Below are 16,057 nucleotides of genomic sequence, written 5' to 3'. Positions count from 1 at the left end.
TTTGCTTGGCGCTCGATGCTTCTGGACTTTCTGTTGGATGCCTGCTCCCCAACCCGTCCAGTCTTCCACATGGTTCGCGACATGTAACGACCACCCTTCTTACTACTACTACTCTCTAAGGATGACCGTTACTTATCTACTAACTCTACTTAACCGGTATGATTAAAAATCACATGGAAACCCTACCGAAAAATTTCGGCAGAATCTCCCCTGTATCGGTGACCATATTCAACAATACATGCAATATATACTCAGCCACAAGCGGCTGGAACATATATCAATCAACCACGCAGTTAAATAAGTATCAAACACACAAATATCTACTTACTAAACTGAACTCATCCTACATGCAACCTAAACAGAGTAATCTCAAATGACATGAACTTAAAATACAACTCAAATGTTTACAATAACTAAAATGCGGAAACTAAAATTAAAACTTCTTTCCTAGTCCCAAGGCTTCCATAGTCCTGGCATCACACATCCTTCGAACACCTCCTTGTCGCCTTCCTTTCTATATCCTTTCCTTTCCTGTATCTGCAGTAAGAGGAAGTGCAATCTATAAGCAAAATTTGCTTAGTAAGCGCTATCTAACTCACAAAATCATGAATGTGCATGTATACGAAAAGAACTAGAAACTATATGCTCTAAAAAGAAATAAAGCATAAACATAACTGCTCATGTCAAACTAATAGCAAAGAAAAGCTAAGGAATCTACTCATATAATTCTAATAACTAATCATGCTGCTCATCTAATAGGTAAACATGAAAAACTACTCATCTACTAGATAAACATGGTAGAATAAAGAATTAAACTTATTGATTTTTAGAACTATATGAAACTTTATTTCATTTGTTCTAACTTATTCTTTAATACTTTATGTTTATGTAAAACTCGTTTTACTTGTTCAAAAACTTATACTTATAATACTTCAAAATAATAATCAACTTCTTCTTGGGCCCGGCAACTGTACTTGCTATGTGCGCATCCCTAACTAGACCCGAGATAGCTGGTCCCGAATCTAGTAGCGTTTACTAGGTTATCTAAACCTAGGGACCGACTATGGGAGCCCAGCCCAAGGACTACTGAGAGTCCTGCATACTAGGTTATCTAAACCTAGGGACCGACTATGGGAGCCCAGCCCAAGGACTACTGAGAGTCTAGCACAGTGCCACTGATAAAAGTAAAATACTTGTTATCTCTTAATACTTCTATATAATGCCTCGGCATTTTCTTTAGCACCTTGTGTGTCAAAATCCCTAAAGTCTTGACTTTGGGATCTACTTAAGGCCTTGGCCTTTTTCTTTCTTTTCTTTGTCTGTCTTATACTTGTTAATACTTCTAAAAGAATTTAATAGAACTCTATTTTTCCACTAGAATATATGGCTGTTCATGCTTGTTAAAAATAGCCAATGAAACTAGAAAATCTGCATATCATACAAGCTTAAACTAAATCTAAAACTTGTTAGAACTAAAACCTTAAATCTTGCTACAAAAGAATTAAATGGAACCGTTAAATCCTCTTAATATAAACAAGTCAGTTAGCTCAAGCGAAAGAAATGTCATCTACTAAAATAATGTTGTACAGATAATCCGAAGCAAGGAAAACAAAACATACTAGCTACTCTTAAACTTCTAGCCATTCTAATGCTGTATAGGAAATCCAAAGCAAGGAAGCAGATCCGACTTCTTCAAGTATGCTACAACATATATAAATCAAAGGAAAACAAAATCTGAATTCTTTAAGCATGCTTCAACATAATCTAAACTAGTTTACTAAACCATAAACTCAAACCGAAAACTAATTTATAGAATGAAAACTTAAATTTGAATCCGTACTGCTAAAGAAACTAAATACTTTAAGCAAATCCACATCCTAAGCTTAACAAATCTGCACTAAACTAAACTAAATCTGCACTTAATGAATATGAAATCTATTAGTGCATGATAAAATATATACTACATCACTAATTGTTCCATAATTCCAAAACTCCTAAGAAGTTAGGTGAAGTATCTACATTAAATTTACTAATGCAACAACTTGCAAGTATCATAAAACTCAATTGTAAGGGTTCAACAACGCAAACCAGAGATCGAATTCCTCAACAAAGAAACCGAACAATCTCAAGAGGCAATTCTATATCAAATCCCAGCTTCAAACAATGTTCACAGAAACCAAACGAAATGCAACTAGGTCATCTACAGATTCTGGATTATTTCCAGCAAAGCAAGGCATAAGGAAAGAATGCTATTACGATAAAAGAAATTGATACATGAAGATGATGGTATGCTTGAATCTGCTGGAATTTAAAACTTAGGTAAAGCTTAATCAAAAATCTGCACTTAATAGTGGTTCTTCCTGCTATGTGTCACGGCATCAACAAAACAAAGAAAATCCTAAGATAACTTGTTCACAGCTGATGTTCTAATTGAGCAACGAAATTCAAAGACCTTAAACTACCCATTGATCCGAGCATGCTCATCACGATCACACAGAAAACAATTCAGATCCGGAAGGCCGAATACAACCGATCAGAAGCAAAGGAAACGTCTAAATCTGAAATGCAATCATAAGGCAGAAGAACCTAAATTGCATGCCTAACCTATACAAACTCTCCTTCTTTCTTTAGGATTCATGGCAGTAAGCATCAAAACAAAACCCCTTAAAACCATGCTTCGAAATCTAAAAGGAATCAAGAATCCGAAACCTCAATATATGGCAGAAAACCAAGAGAAATCCCGGAACTACTCTTACCGCAGGTGAGTAAGCAACTTACAGCGGTTTCTTGGACTCACAGCCGAAGGGGAAGGCTCTAGAGTTTCCGGAGAAGTGAAGATCTCGGCTCCTCTTCGTGTCCATGAAATCTCCTTGACGAGGGGATTGTGACAGTGAAGAAAATCCATTGGAGAACCTTGGCCGGCCGTCGAAAGAAGCCCTAGCTTCTCTTCTTCTTTCGCCCGAGCAGAGGACGACGCCGCGCGAGATAAGGGAGGGGGAAGAAAATTAGGTCTCGGGAAAAATTAATCCCTAAGTTCTCTCTTATAACTCAATATTCGGTTAACTTCTTTAAATAATTTTACTATCTATTCTTAAACAAAACCGCCCGCAGCACACTTGGTTAGCCAGATTTTAACCAAGTCAGAGATCTCGGCTTCGATTCCTCAGCCGCGCACTTTTATTTCCAATTTATTTTACTGTTCCTAACTACTACTTAAATATATATCGCTCCATATATGATTAACAAAACATCCGTAGACCAGATGGCTGGGCTGAGTTCGTTAAGACTCGGGTTCGGATCCGGGTCCGTGATCTTGGGTTCAAAACCCGGCTTCAACATATATTATTATTATTTTTTTTTTCTTCTTCCTCTTGGTAAAAATATCAAACGAACTCCAAAAATTACATAAAAATACTCTATAAATTCCTAAAAATATCTAGAATTTTTCTAAAGCATTTCTAGATTTTAATAAGGTCTTTTAAGACTCCAAATCATAAAATTTGGGGTGTTACACGACACCAGGACTTTGCACCTAGGGTTACCACCCCTAGGACTTTTTCCTGAAGCCCTCGACCCACCAAGACTTTCCGCATAGGGTTACCACCCCCTATGACCTAGGGTTACCACCCCCTAGGGTTTTCCACTTGCCTAACCGCAACTAGGACTTTTGCCTAAGTACACTTAGGACTTTCCTGCATGCTCATTCAAACTGTTAGATCATAAACCAACTTAACTTTGAACCCTTTAGCATTATCAAAACACGGGTTCAATTGTCGGATGCTTCCCGTACCAATAAACTTTACACAGTCGAATTGTGACTTTAAACTCTACATAGTCGAATTGTGACTTTAAACTCTATACAGTCGAACTGTGACTTTAAACTCTATACAATCAAACTGTGATTTAAACTCTACATAGTTGAACTCGACTTTAAATTCTATACAGTCGAACTGTGACTTTAAACTTAGGTTATAAACAAGTATTCATTACGGACGGATTCTAACATCAAGGGCTTATAAATGTCTGGCCTATTTATTTTGCTTAGCATTATGTTCTCGCCCAGCTTATCACTCAGTTCAGGAATTTATTATGAAAACTGCTTATAAATGTCCAGCCTATTTATTTCTCTCAGTATTATGTTCTCGCCAGCTTATCATTCAGTCCGAGAATTCATTATTACGACTGCTTATAAATATTTAGACTATTTATTTTGCTCGACATTATATTCTCATCCAGCTTATCATTCACTCCAGGAATTCATTATGAAGACTACTTATAAATGTCTGGCATGTTCATTTCGCTTGGCCTTTTTTTCTCACCTAGCTTATCATTCAGTCTAGGAATTTATTATGAAGACTTCTTATAAATATCTAGACCATTTATTTCGCTCGGCATTATGTTCTCTCCTAACTTATTATTCAGTTTAGGAACTCTTTATGGATATTGCTTATACAAGTTTAGTTAGTTTATTTCGCCTGACACTATGTGTTTGAATGGATCATTATTCTATTGGAAAATTCATTATAAAGACTACTTGGTAATATATGGAGGCTAGGTTATTCTACTCGGTGTTATTGCCTTGCTTGGAATTTTAGGCAAATTAATGTATACTTCATAAGGAACGCACGTGGGATCTAATCTTATCGGTAACATTGGTGTTTCTGAAGATACGCAAGGAAAACAAGTGTCACCCAATACTACTTTATACACAGTTTAGTATTTAGTTGTGATTGTCTTTCAATAATTACGTATAGTTACATGTCTCCGCATGAAAAACTTCAATCAAACTTGCTCAAGAGATCCCCTGGGAGCTCTCTGAGGAGTCAGTGTTGCGGAGAAAAACTTCAATCAAACTTGCTCAAGAGATCCCCTTGGAGTGTTAGCTAGAGCCCTAGAGCCAATCATTTGATGATTGTATTATGGACTTGTTGTATCATATTCTATATAAATAAAGACATTTGGTTTTTGGTTATTATACTTACTTGTATTAGTGCCAAATAAACTAAGTATAATAACGTCCTTGAGTAGAAGGTTCTTACCTATATCAATCGATTGGTTGAATCGATAGTGAGATGATATAGGGAACACTACTGTTAATCATTCCTAGTCGAGTATTAACATTCAGGGACAATGTTAATGTAATAAGATTAGCATGTAGGTCAACTCGATGACTTGATCTCACAAGTCATGGATATAGAGATATCAAGTTGACACATGGGTATGCATTAGAGAATGTATACTGAATGACCCGCCATGAGAAAGTATCATGGATCGTTATATGAGTGTCATATACTTTCTCATATGGCTATTAGTATGACTACTAGTCCTTAGACCTGAAGTCACCATGGTTCCCTACATTAGGAGTTATGTACTTTGGTTTCGTCAAACGTCACCTGTAACTGGGTGGACTATAAAGGTGATTACTGGGTATGTAACGAATTATGCAGAGGGATATGAGTGATGTAGATGGGATCTATCCCTCCTATATGACGGGAGAGACATCGGTATTCTTGATAGAGTGAGACCACGAAGTGCATGGCCATGCCCAAATGAGTCAATATGAGATATTGAGCTCACTTGATTTAGTGAGTCTACTTGGAGTTCAAGATTTAGATTGGTCAGAGGATGACACCGTCTATGCCTCATATTGATCAATCTAGATGTCTAGGATAGAAGGACACTTGTCATATTTTGTGAGGAGTCACAATTAGTAGTCACAAATGTGATGTTGGATCTCAACATTCTTGTAACATTGGGTAGTAATGATGTGTTGCTAGATACCGCTCATTACTTATGCTCCTAAATGAGTTTAGGGGCATTGCCAATGTTACAAGAACCTATAGGGTCACACACTAAGGACAATTAGATGGGGATTAGGTTCATATGATGAACCAAGAGGATTAGATTCATTTGATGAATCAAATTGGATTAAGAGTAATCCTAATTGGGCTAATTGAGTTAGACTCAAGTTGATTCATGTGTTTAATGAGTCTAATTTGGATTATGACTCATTGAATCAATTTAATTAAATGAATTAGATTCATTATATTAAATTGGCTTGAATTAAATGGTTGGATTAGATCAACCATGAGAGAGATTAAGTCAAGTTTGACTTGACTTGAGAGGAAGATGGAGAGTCAAGTTTGACTTGACTTTATGCCACCTCATTGGTGAGTTGGCATTGAGTGGGCCAATGATGATGCTCCACATCATCATGGTTGCTTAAGTGGGATGCCACCTCATGGGAGTTACCAAGAGTTGTGACTCTTGGCATTCCATGGGAGTTACACACCCTCTTAATGTGGCCGGCCACATGAATGGGTTGATGAGTTTCATTTTGTGAATTAATCTCATTCATTCCTTCATCTTCTTCCTTGCTCCAATTTTGCTCTCCCTTCTCCTCTCTTGGCCGAACCATCCAAAGGTGCTAGCACACCTTTTGTGTGGTTTTTCTCCACCTACTTGTTTGTGTGGATACATATAGAGAGTTGTCTACGTTGACAACTTCGAGATCCGGCACCATTTGGACGAGCAGGAATGCGAAGGGCTTCGCTTCAAAGGTATAACCTTTTCTTTTGTAGATCTAAGTGTAGATCTAGGTAGAAACTCGTATTCGTATGTTTTTCCAAAATTTTCTTTGCACGGATCCGTTGGCTAGGGGCTTTCGGGGTTTCCACGACGCGAAAAAGCGGTTTTCGCAGCCCGAAAAACCCAACAGTGGTATCAGAGCCACGTGCGAAGGCGTGTACGAGTTTATTTTGGTTTTTATGAAAAATAAACATTCTATGAATTTCTGTAATTTCGTGATTTTTATAGTTTTAAAGGGTATTTTTCTCGTAGAAGCGAAGCACAAGTGTTTAGACACTTGTAGGCTTCGACTACCGAGAAGATTTTTCCGTTACGTCAATGTTTCAACCCAAAACTTTTTGGGACAGCGGGCCAAGGAACTGTAGGATCGCTTAGGAGCAACTCGCGATGGTTAGATCGCGGGTAGGGGTACTGCCCCTAACCCCGCAAGGGGATTTGCTCTGCGATTGCGCCCGAAATCGCTAATCGGGACCGCCTGGAAAATTTTACTCATAAAATTGTAAAAATTATGAAAAATTACAGAAAAATTATGAAAAATATATAATTTAGAATTATATATTATTTTTTTGATAGTCATGGCCCAAAAAGACCCAATATGATTGGATTTGTGTTGTAATTTATAATACGGCCTGCGTGCCGTCATGTGTTTGTGTGTGCTGTATTTGATATGCGACCTGCGCGTCGTGCCTCCCTATTTATATTCTGGTTGTAAATTAGATTTAGACTCGAATGTAACTCGAGTTTCAAAATGTAATGTAAATTTTGAAGTGGTGGAAGGTCCACTCAAGACGGAGTTACGAGGAAGGCGCGAGCAACACAAGGTGGTCAAAAGGAAGGCGCTTGAGAAGCTGTTGACCTTAGGTTGACCATCTAATCTTCTCATTAGCTTGAGAAGATCGTAGTAGGGCCATGACATAATCACAAAATTATTTAATTAATTGCTTTTGTGTGTATGTGATGCATGCTAGTTAATTAAGTAATTAATTAGTGCCTAACGATTAGATTAGATCTAAATCGTGCATATGATGCACCCCACGATTAGATTAGATCTATATCGAGTATATGATACAACATCGACATTTAGATTAGATCTAAATCACGTCAACTCTAATGCGGGGAGTAATTGAAGTAGCACTTAAATCTAGTGGGGGAATTGGCTGATTAGTGATAGGAGTTGATGTTGTCTCGAGAGGTCCGATAACTAGGGGAATTGCATGAGACATAGGTATGAGAAGGCCTGACTTCATCATAGCAAGTGCAAAACAAGAACGACAATATTTTTAGGACCCAAGCTCTTTACCTCAATCAAAAGAAATCTCGGCCAAAGCGAGACGAGACATTTTGGGGAGGGGTTGCTCGCGCATATCCAACCCTGAAGCCTCTGTTGGGGGTTGTTGACGCTTGATGACGAGAGGAGTATCCAACTCTGAGGAGTTGGAAGGAGACTCATGAGTAGGTTTAGCCAAGGGGATTAGACCTTCAGAGGTGGAGCCTTGTTCAAGTTAACGCTCCTTTAATAAAGCTGTTGGTGCAACCTTGGTCAAGGTTGACCTGGTTGACCCGACTCGAGTTGACCTGACTCGAGTTGTATTTTGATGTTTGACGAGAACAGAAGAATTGTATTTTGATGGGAGATTGTTGGTACAACCTTAGGTCAAGGTTGACCTGGTTTATCTGACTCGAGTTGACCTGACTCAAGTTGTATCTTGATGTTTGACAAGAACAGAAACTTGGGAGGTTGTGGGTGCAACCCTTGGTCAAGGTTGACCTGGTTGACCCGAGGTGAGTTGACTTGGCACGGAAAAGTCCAAGCAGGGAGCTTGGCACGGGAAAAGTCCAAGCAGGGACCTTGGCACGGGAGAAAGTCCAAGTATGGAGACTTGGCACGGAGAAGTTCAAGTATGGGAACTTGGCAAGTGGAAGTCGGAGAGGGCTCGGTAGCTCGTTCTCCGGACTATGGTCAGAGAGGGCTCGGTAGCTCGTTCTCTGGACCGGACGAAGTCGGAGAGGGCTCGGTAGCTCGTTCTCCGGACTAGGTCAGAGAGGGCTTGGTAGCTCGTTCTCTGGACCGGACGAAGTCGGAGAGGGCTCGGTAGCTCGTTCTCCGGACTAGGTCAGAGAGGGCTCGGTAGCTCGTTCTCTAGATCAGGAAGGCAGATGGAAAGTCCTGGTGAGTGAAGCCAGGCAGATTGGAAATCCTGGTGAGTGAAGCCAGGTGAAAACCCTAGTGAGTAAAGCTAGGTGAAAGTGAAAGTCCTGGTGAGTGAAGCCAGGCAGTTGATGAAAGTCCTGGTGAGTGAAGCCAGGCAAGGGAAAGTCCTGGTGAGTGAAGCCGGGCAAGGAAAAATCTAGATGGATCAAGGCTGATCGGACATCTGGTGTTGTGAAGGTCAAGTAGGTCAAGGGAGTGACCGGATACTTGGCACGAAGAGAAAAGTCTAAGTGGGTCAAAGGGATTGACCGGACACTTGGTAGAGAGTCTTAGCAGGTCAAGGGAGTGACCAGATGCTAAGCATGAGATACCAATAGGTCAAGGTTGACCGGATATTGGTTTGGAAGGCGTGGGACTTGGTTTGGGCAAAAACCAAGAGCTGGATCGATCAGTGGATCGATCCAGTGATACACTGGGTTATCTGATCGGTCTGGTGACCGATCAGTAACCAAACAGTATGCTACTGTATGTTATCTGATCGGTCTGCAGACCGATCAGAATGCGAACAGAAGGCAAAGAGAAAAGGAGAGGATCAGTCTGTGGACCGATCAGGAGACGATCAGAGAGATGGGCGAGTTTTCTGTGAAGAGTGCTGATCGATCTGGGGATCGATCAGCATAGGTCCTGATCGGTCCCTAAGACCGATCAGGGAGGCCTCCGACCGATCAGGGTGGAGCCTGATCGGTCCAGGTATAGCCGTTATGAGTGACAACGGCTATCTCCGTCTTCTTCGCTGTCTTCTTTGCAGTACAGGCTATAAAAGGAGATCAAGGGCTTCTACAGCAGCTCTTCTTTTTCTTCCTCTCCTCAGCTGCTACCTCTTGCTTCTGTAAGAGCTTGCTATTGTTGAGCTTTGCTGAGCTCTTCTTAGCTGAAGCTTCGCGTGAGCTTCCTCGGTTGGGGTCTCCAACAGTTGCTGCTGTATTTGGCCCGTGAAGTTGCTACCTCATCAACAGCCGACGAGAAGGCAAGATTGTTTGTTTTTACATTCATATTGATGCTTCTTCTTGTGTATTCTTGTACTCCTATTCTTGTTGGTACAAGAAAGATTGTGGCGAGGTTTCTCCACCCAGAAGGAGTATATATATATTAGCCGGTTCTCCGGGGACTCATCCACCGACGGATTGATAGGCTTCGTCCACCTTACAGACACGCCGAGGAGTAGGAGTATCATCTCCGAACCTCGTTACATCGCTGCGTGTTGAGGTTTGATCTTCTTGTCTTTGTTTCTTTGTTTTATTTTCCGCTGCGCTAACGTCAACTTGTAGAAAGAAACGAAGATTTGGGGTCGGCTATTCACACCCCCCTCTCTAGCCACGACCATCGATCCTAACAAGTGGTATCAGAGCGAGGACGCTCTTCATTGGATCAACACCCGAGGGAGCACGAGCTAGAGAATGGAGTTATTTGCAGAAGACGTCACAATTCCACCTTTCTACGATCGCGACGACTTCGCGTTTTGGAAGGTAAGAATGAAGTACTTTCTTATGACTAACCTAGAAAATTGGAGGTGTGTGCAATTAGGTTTTACTCCTCCATTGGATAAAGAAGGAGAACTTTTGGAGAAGAAGAAGTGGACGAAGGAGCAAATCCACCAATCAACCATCAATGATGAGGTAACGAAAATCATTGAATTTTCTGTACCTAATGATGTTTTGTGTAGGATAGGTGGATATAACGATGCCAAGGAGTTGTGGAATAACTTGGCAAAGTTCCATGAGGAGAACTCCACTTCAAGTCATGAAGAGGAGTCAAGTGAGCCAAGTAGCTCACATCATGGAGGCATGGATTTAGAGGTTGAGGGCTACTCAACATCTAAGGAAGAAGAGGAGGAGAGTTCCTCTTCAAGATCGGAGCAAGAAGAAGAAGCTTCTATCTCCGGAAGGGATGAAGAAGAGAGCTCACATCCATCCTCAACCCTAGGTAACTCAAGCCATTTAATTTCAAATAAATTACACATAATGTGCTTTGAGTGTAGGGAATTTGGGCATTACAAGAGTAAGTGTCCAAAGAGGGTTAGGAAGAATCCACCGGCGCCAAAGGTCAAGGAAGCCGGAGTCCCGACACGCAAAGGCAAGGAGCACATGGTGTGCTTCCAATGCAAGCGAAAGGGGCACTATAGGAGTCAATGTCCGAGGGGGAGGCAACCTCACAAGGACAAGAGACCGAGCACGTCAATAGGGGGAGCTAAGGCAAACCCTAAGGTAACATTTAAGTCTCATTCTTGCAATAAGACACATGCTAGTAGTTTTGTTACAATTGTTAATAATGATAAGCATGTTAACTTTAGGAACCAATACATGAGCTTAGGAGCCAAACATGTTAACCTAGATAAGGATAATACTAGAAATGTCAACCATAGAATTAACCCATCTAAGGCTAAGGAAAATCTAGGTAGAAATCCCAAATCATCTAGACATATGCCTAGGAATACCTCAAAGAAAAATGATAAATTAAAGCTTGAGGTATTAGAGAAAGAAAATCAAGTCTTGAGGTCAAGACTTGACTCTCTAGAAAAGGCTCTTGAGGATTTGACTCTAGAGTCTAGGGGTCAAAAACCCAAGTCCAAGGACAAGGAAGGTTTGGGTCACAAACCTAAGTCCCAAGTGGTCAAGCCCACTTACCATGATGTTCCATTCGATTATGGAACAAAACCTAGGACTAGGAAGACCATCACCAAGGTCACAAGGGGAGTCACCCCTAGAGTTGATCTTGATGAGTCCCAAATGACCAAGGCTTCAAAGCCTAGGAGGGTCATTAGGAGGGTTGCTAGGGAAGTCAGTCCTAGTGAATATTTAGTGAACACAATGAGCTCAAATAGGTATTGGACTCCTAGGAGCGTGATTTCATCACGCTAGATGAGTTAGGGTGTGCCAACCTTACTTGAATAGGCAGTTAACCTAATCATGGCAAAAGGTGGCACTTTAGGAATTTTCAAGGTGTGATCAAGCCTTGAATAATGAAATTAAGAATTATTCCTAAGGTGATTAGAATGTGTCAACTACATTTGAGGAGTTCTCTTAGGACAGTTTAATTGGCACATAGTGATCTAAACATCCTTGGTATATGATTTTAGGTCTATTACTCTTAGGAATATAGAACCTATGGCAAAATGATCAAGATTATCAAAAATGACAACTAAGGCTAGAATTAAGTATTTTCTATACCTTTATATGTTGTTTGCCATATATTGATCATCATATGCCATGTCATGACATCATACTTAATTTATGATCATTTAAAATGTCATGATAATGCTTAGGTTAGTTAAATGTCATGCTTTATTTAAGTTTCATACTTTATGCCATGACATCATGACATTGGCACATGTTTTTACTTATGATATTGTATTATGCCATGTCATCATCTCTTGCATTTATAATCAATTAAATTGGTTTAAGGACAAAAACATAATTTGATATGGAGATCAAATTGTTGTTTAGAAAATGCATGAGAACCTAGCCTAAGACGACCTAAACTCATATCTCACATCAAAATTGACTTGGATGTGTTTGATACACCTTAGATGTGTGTGAGATATTAGGATGATGAGTTAGGATCAAGGTGCATAGTTCTTGTACCTAGATGAGCCTAATTCTAATTGGAGGATCATAGGGAAAGCTTGTGTACAAGTCATGTACATTTAGCCCTAAGATTGTGGTCCTAAATTAAATGGTTTAAAATCATTTCAAAGTTGATTTGAAAAACCTTGATGAAGCTTTTCTAGTGATAGCATTCATCATTGAGTAAGTTGATACAAAGATTGATTAACTTTGAGTTATTTCAAAATCTTTTGAACTTTGTATCAAGATTTGAAAATCGAAGTTATTTTCATAGAAAACTATTTTTTCTTGATAGTATATGTTATGAGGAATGTATCCTCAAAGTTTTACAATTTTTTGAATTTTATGTAATTTTTGAGAGGTTTCTGAATTTTGGAGGTAGAAAAATCAGAAACTTCTGATATCAGAGTTGGGGACCGATCAGAGGGGATTCTGATCGGTCCAGGGCACTCTAGATCGGTCACTGGACTGATCTAGGGAAGTGTGGACCGGTCTGGTGACCGATCCAGGGAAGGTCTGATCGGTCAGGTGACCGATCAGCGCGTGCCAACTTGCTGATTTTCGACTGTTTTGTCTGAAATTTCAGCTGGGAGTTGGTGTTTTGGATTTCTAAAGACTTGAAACTCTCCAAGACATTGTTGGTGCAATGGTCAAGGGGTAGTTGACATTTAGGGGGAGTTTACCTATTAGTCAAGAGGGAGTTGACTTTTAGGGGGAGTTTTCACTCCTAAAGACTTGAGTGATATGAGATTATCACTAAGTTAATTGTTGACCTTAGTATCAAGGGGGAAATTAAGGGTTTCAATGAGAGGTATGGGACCTTCATTAGAAAGAAACTCTTGACCTTGATTCACTCTTTTTGATGTGTGTCAAAAAGGGGGAGAGTGTAGGTTTAGGGAGAATGTTCAAGGAAGAACATTAGAAAACCTAAGTTAGGTTATGGTTTTATCAAACATCAAAAAGGGGGAGATTGTTGGTGCAACCTTGGTCAAGGTTGACCTGGTTGACCCAACTCGAGTTGACCTGACTCGAGTTGTATTTTAATGTTTGACGAGAACAGAAGAATTGTATTTTGATGGGAGATTGTTGGTACAACCTTAGGTCAAGGTTGACCTGGTTGATCTGACTCGAGTTGACCTGACTCAAGTTGTATCTTGATGTTTGACAAGAACAGAAACTTGGGAGGTTGTGGGTGCAACCCTTGGTCAAGGTTGACCTGGTTGACCCGAGGTGAGTTGACTTGGCACGGAAAAGTCCAAGCAGGGAGCTTGGCACGGGAAAAGTCCAAGCAGGGACCTTGGCACGGGAGAAAGTCCAAGTATGGAGACTTGGCACGGAGAAGTTCAAGTATGGGAACTTGGCAAGTGGAAGTCGGAGAGGGCTCGGTAGCTCGTTCTCCGGACTATGGTCGAGAGGCTCGGTAGCTCGTTCTCTGGACCGGATGTGGAAGTCGGAGAGGGCTCGGTAGCTCGTTCTCCGGACTAGGTCGAGAGGGCTTGGTAGCTCGTTCTCCGGACCGGACGAAGCTCGGAGAGGGCTCGGTAGCCTCCGGACTAGGTCAGAGAGGGCTCGGTAGCTCGTTCTCTAGATCAAGCAGGCAGACGGAAAAGTCCTGGTGAGTGAAGCCAGGCAGATTGGAAATCCTGGTGAGTGAAGCCAGGTGAAAACCCTAGTGAGTGAAGCTAGGTGAAAGTGAAAGTCCTGGTGAGTGAAGCCAGGCAGTTGGTGAAAGTCCTGGTGAGTGAAGCCAGGCAAGGGAAAGTCCTGGTGAGTGAAGCCGGGCAAGGAAAAATCCAGATGGATCAAGGCTGATCGGACATCTGGTGTTGTGAAGGTCAAGTAGGTCAAGGGAGTGACCGGATACTTAGCACGAAGAGAAAAGTCTAAGTGGGTCAAAGGGATTGACCGGACACTTGGTAGGGAGTCTTAGCAGGTCAAGGGAGTGACCAGATGCTAAGCATGAGATACCAATAGGTCAAGGTTGACCGGATATTGGTTTGGAAGGCGTGGGACTTGGTTTGGGCAAAAACCAAGAGCTGGATCGATCAGTGGATCGATCCAGTGATACACTGGGTTATCTGATCGGTCTGGTGACCGATCAGTAACCAAACAGTATGCTACTGTATGTTATCTGATCGGTCTGCAGACCGATCAGAAAGCGAACAGAAGGCAAAGAGAAAAGGAGGGGATCAGTCTGTGGACCGATCAGGAGACGATCAGAGAGTTGGGCGAGTTCTCTGTGAAGAGTGCTGATCGGTCTGGGGACCGATCAGCATAGGTCCTGATCGGTCCCCAAGACCGATCAGGGAGGCCTCGGACCGATCAGGGTGGAGCCTGATCGGTCCAGGTATAGCCGTTATGAGTGACAACGGCTATCTCCGTCTTCTTCGCTGTCTTCTTTGCAGTACAGGCTATAAAAGGAGATCAAGGGCTTCTACAGCAGCTCTTCTTCTTCTTCCTCTCCTCAGCTGCTACCTCTTGCTTCTGTAAGAGCTTGCTGTTGTTGAGCTTTGCTGAGCTCTTCTTAGCTGAAGCTTCGCGTGAGCTTCCTCGGCTGGGGTCTCCAACAGTTGCTGCTGTATTTGGCCCGTGAAGTTGCTGCTTCATCAACAGCCGACGAGAAGGCAAGATTGTTTGTTTTTACATTCATATTGTTGCTTCTTCTTGTGTATTCTTGTACTCCTATTCTTGCTGGTGCAAGAAAGATTGTGGCGAGGTTTCTCCACCCAGAAGGAGTATATATATTAGCCGGTTCTCCGGGGACTCATCCACCGACGGATTGATAGGCTTCGTCCACCTTACGGACACGCCGAGGAGTAGGAGTATCATCTCCGAACCTCGTTACATCGCTGCGTGTTGAGGTTTGATCTTCTTGTCTTTGTTTCTTTGTTTTATTTTCCGCTGCGCTAACGTCAACTTGTAGAAAGAAATGAAGATTTGGGGTCGGCTATTCACACCCCCCTCTCTAGCCGCGACCATCGATCCCAACAAGTGGTATCAGAGCGAGGTCGCTCTTCGTTGGATCAACACCCGGGGGAGCACGAGCTAGAGAATGGAGTTATTTGGAGAAGACGTCACAATTCCACCTTTCTACGATCGCGACGACTTCGCGTTTTGGAAGGTAAGAATGAAGTACTTTCTTATGACTAACCTAAAAAATTGGAGGTGTGTGCAATTAGGTTTTACTCCTCCATTGGATAAAGAAGGAGAACTTTTGGAGAAGAAGAAGTGGACGAAGGAGCAAATCCACCAATCAACCATCAATGATGAGGTAATGAAAATCATTGAATTTTCTTTACCTAATGATGTTTTGTGTAGGATAGGTGGATATAACGATGCCAAGGAGTTGTGGAATAACTTGGCAAAGTTCCATGAGGAGAACTCCACTTCAAGTCATGAAGAGGAGTCAAGTGAGCCAAGTAGCTCACATCATGGAGGCATGGATTTAGAGGTTGAGGGCTACTCAACATCTAAGGGAGAAGAGGAGGAGAGTTCCTCTTCAAGATCGGAGCAAGAAGAAGAAGCTTCTACCTCCGGAAGGGATGAAGGAGAGAGCGTTCATCCATCCTCAACTCTAGGTAACTCAAGTCATTTAGTTTCTAGCAAATTACACATAATGTGCTTTGAGTGTAGGGAATTTGGGCATTACAAGAGTAAGTGTCCAAAGAGGGTTAGGAAGACTCCACCGGCGCCA

The sequence above is a fragment of the Zingiber officinale genome, chromosome 4A, assembly GCF_018446385.1.
Source record: "Zingiber officinale cultivar Zhangliang chromosome 4A, Zo_v1.1, whole genome shotgun sequence".
NCBI classification, from domain to species: Eukaryota; Viridiplantae; Streptophyta; class Magnoliopsida; order Zingiberales; family Zingiberaceae; genus Zingiber; species Zingiber officinale.
The sequence above is the reverse complement of the archived record's forward strand: the minus strand, read 5'-3'. Positions refer to the sequence as shown.